The 7,308-nt window shown below is 44.8% G+C and overlaps 1 protein-coding gene across 1 annotated transcript in view; it reads left to right on the forward strand.

Moving 5' to 3' along the window:
- Positions 1-7,308, forward strand: part of magi2a (membrane associated guanylate kinase, WW and PDZ domain containing 2a) — a 148,426-nt gene that overhangs the window by 59,985 nt on the left and 81,133 nt on the right.

A 7,308-nucleotide genomic window follows, 5' to 3' on the forward strand; every position in this document is an offset into this window, starting at 1 on the left:
GTGACTCATCAGGAACTGCAGGAACACACACACACACACACACACACACACACACACACACACACACACAGACACAGACACAGACACACACACGCACACACACACATGCCGTCACATGCAGACACGCACACACAGACAGAGACATACACGGACACACACACAGACACACACTGAGACACACATACACATACACACACGCAGACACACTCATTTTCAATATTCCCCTCAGGGTTGGAGGCAGGGTGGTGGTGGTGGTGGTTAATATATCTTTTTTAATATAGTATTGATTCAATTTCATATTTTTCCAAATAAAGAAGTTGGAGCTTGTGTCTACTGAGAATATGGGCTTTAATCAAAGACGTTGCAAAGTCAGACCCTGTTTGCTTGTGCTCAGCGTACTTCCAGATCCGCTCTGATCTGATTCTCCTCATCGCCAGCCGGCCGCCCTGTCTCACGCAGCGTACTCTGGTTTTACTCTGGTTTTCTGTTTTATGGTGTCTTCCGCACACATGTCCCGTCCCCTCTCCCCTCCCAGCCGTCCTTACCTTCCCGCGCGTCTGCCTGCTGTAAAGAGAGGATCTAAGGAGAAACAAGCCTCCGCTAAAGTGACAAAAACAGGCTTTGATGATCCCCCCCCCCCCCCCCCCCCCTCCCAGTGCTCTCTCTTCCTCCTCTCGTCCGCCTGACATTTACACCGCCGAGTTCCCCTTTTCGCGTCTGATACGTGTTTGAGGCGGTTTCTCCCGACCGGAGAACACGGCACATCGTTCCTCTCACCTGTCTCTGGCGTTCCTCAGTTCTGCTGAGGAACCAACCACAGCCACGCCAGACGTACATCGTGTTCTCTCAGAGTCCTGGGACGTACTGTCACCACCATCCACACGTTTCAGCGGGAGACGTGTGTGTGTGTGTGTATTTGTGTGTGTGTGTGCGTGTGTTTGTGTATGTGTGATATAAATATTTGCGACACAACGATACAATTCCTCATGGCAGTTTGTCAGCAAACACGCTTCTTATTCAGACTTTTTGTATATTCTCTCTCTCTCTCTCTCTCTCTCTCTCTCTCTCTCTCTCTCTCTGCTGTGTCCTCTCATGCCTTGTCGCCAGACTGCCACCCTCCCTCCCCATCACCATGGAGACAGATGTGATGTCAGTGCTGGTGTTGCCCAGGTGCAGGCTCTGCAACCCCACCCCCCTCTCCCTGTAATCACACATGTCACGAGGTTGTGGGGCGCGTCACAAATCTAATCAAATCAGCCTGCAGAGACCCACATGAGAGGAGGCTTCTCATTGGTTGGAGGGTCTGATTGTAAGCAGGCTTGTCCTTTGATGGCTGATTTGAGTCGTGCTGAGTGCTTTCCCAGATGATATGAGGAGCAGGAGAGCATGCGTTCTTCTGTGTCTGCGCCACACACAGGGACAAAGAGATAGAACTGATCTCAGCCCAACAGGAAGTCAGCACCTTGACTTCCTCCCCCTAACAATGACAGCAGGGTGGCGATTCAAATGGTACCTGATGCAGTGTGATTCATCCTTTAATAATCCTCCTGGCTCCAGGTGAAGATGTTTGTGAAGAACGGTTGAACGCATGGGGAATGCATTGATCACACACCCATGGTCCAGTGCTTTGAGTGGCCATGGTGGTTGAAAAGGCTGTCAACATTAACATGACACTGAGCTCAGAGCCACAGATCTTTCTGATGATGCCTGGTTCTTCAGTGTCTTTGTACTCCTAAGGAGAAATGTGTGATATTGAAAAGTCTGGCCGGCCTCTCCCTGAGTGGACGCTAATTCAGTGTGATGATGGTGATTAGAAGGTGAGACAGGGTGATGGAGGGGCTGAGAGGCTGGTCTGTGGGTGTAGGTGGGGTACCAGCCCGTCAGACCGATGTTACAGGGATGTTACACGGATGTTACATGGTCGTCTGTTTAGTGTTTAACGAGATCAGGACATCAAAGAAATGAAACGCCTTCATACAAACACACGGCACACAAATACGAACGCACACAAACGGATACACAAGCAGACAAGTGTGCACACTCAAACAAAGATACACACAGAAGCGGCAAAACTCTCTTTGACTCTCTCACGCTCACACAGACACATACACACACACTCATACACGTTAACACACGCACACACACACACGCACACACACACACACACACACACGCACACACACGTGCTCGTTCTCCGTTCTAATTCTACCCTGAGCAGGAAATGAGGTCATCGCTGTCGCAGTCTAGACTTTAACTGGAAGGCTCTTCTATGTGCCGTAGATTACACTCACATGCACACATCAACAGTCAGCGAGCTGTTGTGTGTGTGTGTGTGTGTGCCCGTGCGCTCAAAGTTATTTAATATATGCCGCTCCCTCAGGCTTCAGGGACTTGACGGATCCCGTCACTGGTCTTTGATGAGCTCTTGTACACAGCATCTCTCTCCCGCTCTCTCTATCCATCCTTTCCTCACTCTCTCTCTCTCTCTCTCTCTCTCTCCATCCGTTCCGCTCGCTCACTGTCTAACATGCGACGCACCGAGGTATGAATCATAGCCACACTTGACACGCATACATTGTTAACATGGAGAAATATTCATTCACGCAAACAGAAAATGGCAAAGGAATTCCAAGGTGGAAATCACTCAGGAGCAGACGAGAATGATAGGAAATGATGGGATATTTTATTTTTCCCAATTAAGGCCCATAAGGCAATAAAAATAAAACAAAAAGTAACAAAAATAAAACACTGTTAACTAAACAAAATAAATAGACTTGAGAGTCACAAAAATAAGTCAAAACTTCAGCATACTGGACCTTTAAACAAGTCACTTAATGAGAGCAATAAACAGACATACGTCCTTCCACCATCAGCTCCCCCGAACAACTGACAAGCGTCAGCTTAAATAGGCCACACATCCCCTACTAATTCGCGCATACCAATATACACGATGAGACAGGGGTGTTACAAGTTAAATACATAACAGCTTTAAACAGCTACAATTCTCCACTCTATAAGCTAGAAACATTAAGCACAGTAAACTGTGTACTACTGCTCTATTTTGGCATAGCCAAAATATATAAAAACAGCAATAAAAATTATGACAATAACTCGGGGTCACTTCCGGTTTAACCGGAAGTCGTGACGTTGATTTAAACCCCGTCGACGCGGCACACGATCCCTAATACAAACACTAGACGAGACACTGGTAAGACGAACATTCACGCTGAGATAACATGTAACATTTAAACAAAATAAACAGACCTGGACTTTGACAAAGACATACTTGTTTGAGTGGTTATTGCAACAGAACAGGTGACGTTAATGGTAAATGGTATTAAACAGAAAGTTGTGATGATGGTACTTGCAAGATTGTATTAACTGTCGTAGCGCGTATGATAAATGACATGGTTGATAAAATGATTTTAAAGCAGTATGACGGTAACGGAATACATAGACAACTAAGACAAACACACAGGAAACGTTAGCACTCAGTCTCTTGTGGGTAGCGTATCGCTACCGTGACGGTAGCTATGCGCCCCGTCACAGCCACAAAGACAAAAAGACACATTTACACACACACAAAGTGACACACACACAAAGACACATCACACACAAAATAACTGCACTGGCCATTTCAGACTACAGCGAGACTGTTAATATGTTCCCATCCGTCGTCGATCAAGCATCTATTACCAGTCTCCTCTGATGAGTCGCCCTGTTCCGGGGAGACAGTATACAAGGGCACTTAAATCCCTTTCCAATTATTGTTCACTTTTAATGACTGGCTTGCCCTATAACGCCACGGCTCTGACATTAAATCACGTCCTCAGTGAATAAGGGTTACAGGGAAATAACCAACTACACACAGACGTCTGATGTCTGACAAAGGCTTCGGACTTCCATCTCACTTGACTCAGTGGGAAGAGTTTAAATATACATACATATATATAAATATATGTATATATAAAAACTTTAGAACGGTAGTATATCTATATATATATATATATACAGGGGTGCGCATAACTGGTACGGAAGTACGCATGCGCGCCCATAATCAGCGATGCGTAACGTCACTAGTGCCACTACCACGCTTTTGCGTAACTCACCGTCAGGTCATCAAAACAAAACTACACGTGGATCTTGTACTACTTCTGCGTTTCGCCACCTGCAAAAAAAAAGGCAAACAGAGCATATAAAAAATAATAAAAGTGTGAGTTTTCATGGAAAACATGAAATTATCTGGGTGACCCCAAACGTTTCAACGGTAGTGTGTGTGTGTATATATATATATATATATATATATAATCAGAATCAGAATCAGAATCTTATTTATTGCAAAGTATGTTTACACATGCAAGGAATTATTTTTGGTGTGGTGGTGCAAAAACAAACAACAAACATATATATATATATATATATATACATATATATATATATACATATGTTTACAGTCTGCTTTAACCTTAAGCAGCTGTGAGCTAGCTGCTAAGCTAATTAGCCCCCTGTGTCAGCTCTATGATTATGTTTGTGTTTTACATCTCACTGCTGTTTGTGCTCTGATTGTATTTAACCGGGGGAGTTCAGAGTTAAGCTTTTCTGACTTCCGTCTGTACAGCGTTCCGCTGTACAGACGGTAGTTGTTTCAAGCGAGACCAGAGAGGAATTATCTTTCCTTTCCCGTGTCCGGCACCTCTCGTGGCACTGATCTCAGGCTCTTCTCCTGGACCGGGGAGGAGAGGAGGCTAAAGGAACCCAGGGCTGCTCGCTGCCCGCTGCCCGCTCAACCAGACGAAATGTCAACTCCCAGAGTGTCTCAGTCAGCGCTTTAGTGTTCCACAACAGACGCTCCACATAAAGACCCGCGGGCCCCGTTCTCCCTCAACAAACTCGTTTTTGTTTTGCTAAAAGTACGAATATGCAGAAAAGTTTCCTTTGGACCGTTGATTGAGGAGCTGTTTCCTCCCCCCCCCCTTAAAATAACTTTTTTTGAAACCCATTCTAAAATGAAAGGACTGTTAAATTTACCTTTTAGGGCATTTAGCAGACACTTTTATCCAAAGCGACCTACAAGAAAAACATTTGTCAGAAGAAAGAGTAAGAGCAGTTTATCCCTGTCGGTACAGGGATAAACTAAATATAAATGGGTTAACCTATAATATAGGTTAACCCATTCCCTGTTTACAACAAAGTAAGCTAGGATAAGATGCTACACAATGCTATGTACTATTTTTAAGTGCCTTGATGTACAACATACCATAAGTGCGTGAGAGGGGGGGTGGGGGTAAGGGGGAGGCTATGCAGAGTCTAAGGGAACTCGACTATGAGTTCAAAGACGGTTGCCATAACAACCATCCTGCGTCCTGCTGTTAAGGTTAACCAGGAGACCCTCATCACGGACAGCAGAATCATCTTCACTAGTTTGGTACGTAAAGCAGCAGACCCAGAATCAGTGTTAGGAGCAGACCCAGCCAGCCACCCAGTGCGGTCTCTTACCATTAAAGACGTTAAATTAAAATATAGGCTACTATACGGGACGTAGACCGACTCATTTCATGGATTCCTGTACGACCAGGTTGCCTTAAACATCTGTCACATATGTCAGGTGAAAACTAAATGTCAAGGGAAAGAGGCGGTGGTTGAAAAAAGTATTTTGATCGCTTATTAAGTTCACTCGTTGCTTATAATGGTTTATTCTTTTCCCAGTATAATTTCCTTAATTTAGAAGACAGTTTTGTAAAATAAATAAAATAATTGTCTGAAGTTGCAAGTTTTTGAAATTATTGGAAGCGAGTCGAGCTGACCTTGCCTGCTGACCTTGCCTGCTGTACCCATGGCCAGCAGGCAAGAACAGCTGAGACAATATCCTCAATTCAAACATGCCGTTTCATTTGGTCTCAATTGGTATACGGACTCGAACTTGGAATGAACATGCGCAACAGGGATTTCTAAAGGTTACTGTGGGATGTGAATAACACATCCCACATAAATAATAATTTTCATGGTCGAATAATCAGTGGGTGGTATGAACGAATAATCGATTATTCGATGTGTGCCGACATTCACAAAGGCAGCCATGGATCATCGGCAAGAAATCACTTAATATCTTAAACGCAAAAAAAAAAAACTGTAACAGTGATCAGTGTTTGTGTTGTAATAGTGCTACAGAACCAACATTAGTTTAGTCCATTAATTCTTGTTTATTTGAATGGGAAAAAATGTTAACGGTCCAAATGTTAAAAATCGACTTTGACCCTCAGGAATGAATAATCGAATAATCTAATATTCTGACCCATCCCTAGTTACTGTACAGTGGCGGAGACTGCAGGAGAGCTAAGAAGGTTCTACGAGCGCTTCAGACCAACCTTACCAACGAACGACGTACAAAAGAGATTCGTAGCAAAGAACATTTCGGGAAAACACGCAAGATGTTAAGGTATAACTTAAAGAAGAGCCCCCCTAAACCATCCGGAGATTCTACTGATGTCTGAGCGACACCGATGTCTGCATTTCGGGCGTCAAGTGTGAATAAGTGTGAATGACCCTCACGGTCGAACCTCCTGCTCCACAAATGCGGAGAAAAGACGGAGGGCATATGTGAAAGCAGCTATAGATTCAGCTGCTGGAGCCGTGGCAGACCCCCCACACCTCCAGCCATCTCTCATCGCTGTCCCCCAGACTTTACCCTTTGAGGCGTCCCAGTGGATGAGAGCAGTCTGAGAATAATTAAACACGAGAGATGACTCACGGCGCTCACTGTGATAATGATGTCATTCATTTCCGTGGAGCTGAATGATATTCTCCTTCTCTTCTGACCTACGAGTTTCTACGTAGAGTCCAGACGTGTGTGTGTGTGTGTGTGTGTGGATCATTCAGGATTTCATACACAATAGACAGAGTACTATGGAGGACACTTCAATGTTGTGATCGATTTTATGATTCGTCGTCTGAATTCCGCTCAAGGCCGAAGGGGATAACGAGGTCGTCATCAGAAACAAATCAGAAATAAATAAATATCCACGATGTGTCACAACAGAGACCGACTGTCAGAGTCAGAGGAGGAAAAGCTGCATTTCCATTTGATGTTGTCTTTTAAAGAAGGCACCTAAGGAAAAGGGAGAGGTCTGAGGGCGCTGGAGGAACGCATGGAGTCAGCCAGTAAGGAGAGAGGAGAGGGCACTGATTGAGGAGGAGGATGAAGGAGGAGGATAATGCTTTTAGGGGGAGAGGGAGAGCGAGAGCGAGAACAAGAGAGGGCCAGCGAGATTGAGGGAGTAAACATTGAAGACAGAGGTTGAGAGAGAGAGA

Source organism: Micromesistius poutassou, assembly GCF_964030765.1.
Source record: "Micromesistius poutassou genome assembly, chromosome: 18".
NCBI classification, from domain to species: domain Eukaryota; kingdom Metazoa; phylum Chordata; class Actinopteri; order Gadiformes; family Gadidae; genus Micromesistius; species Micromesistius poutassou.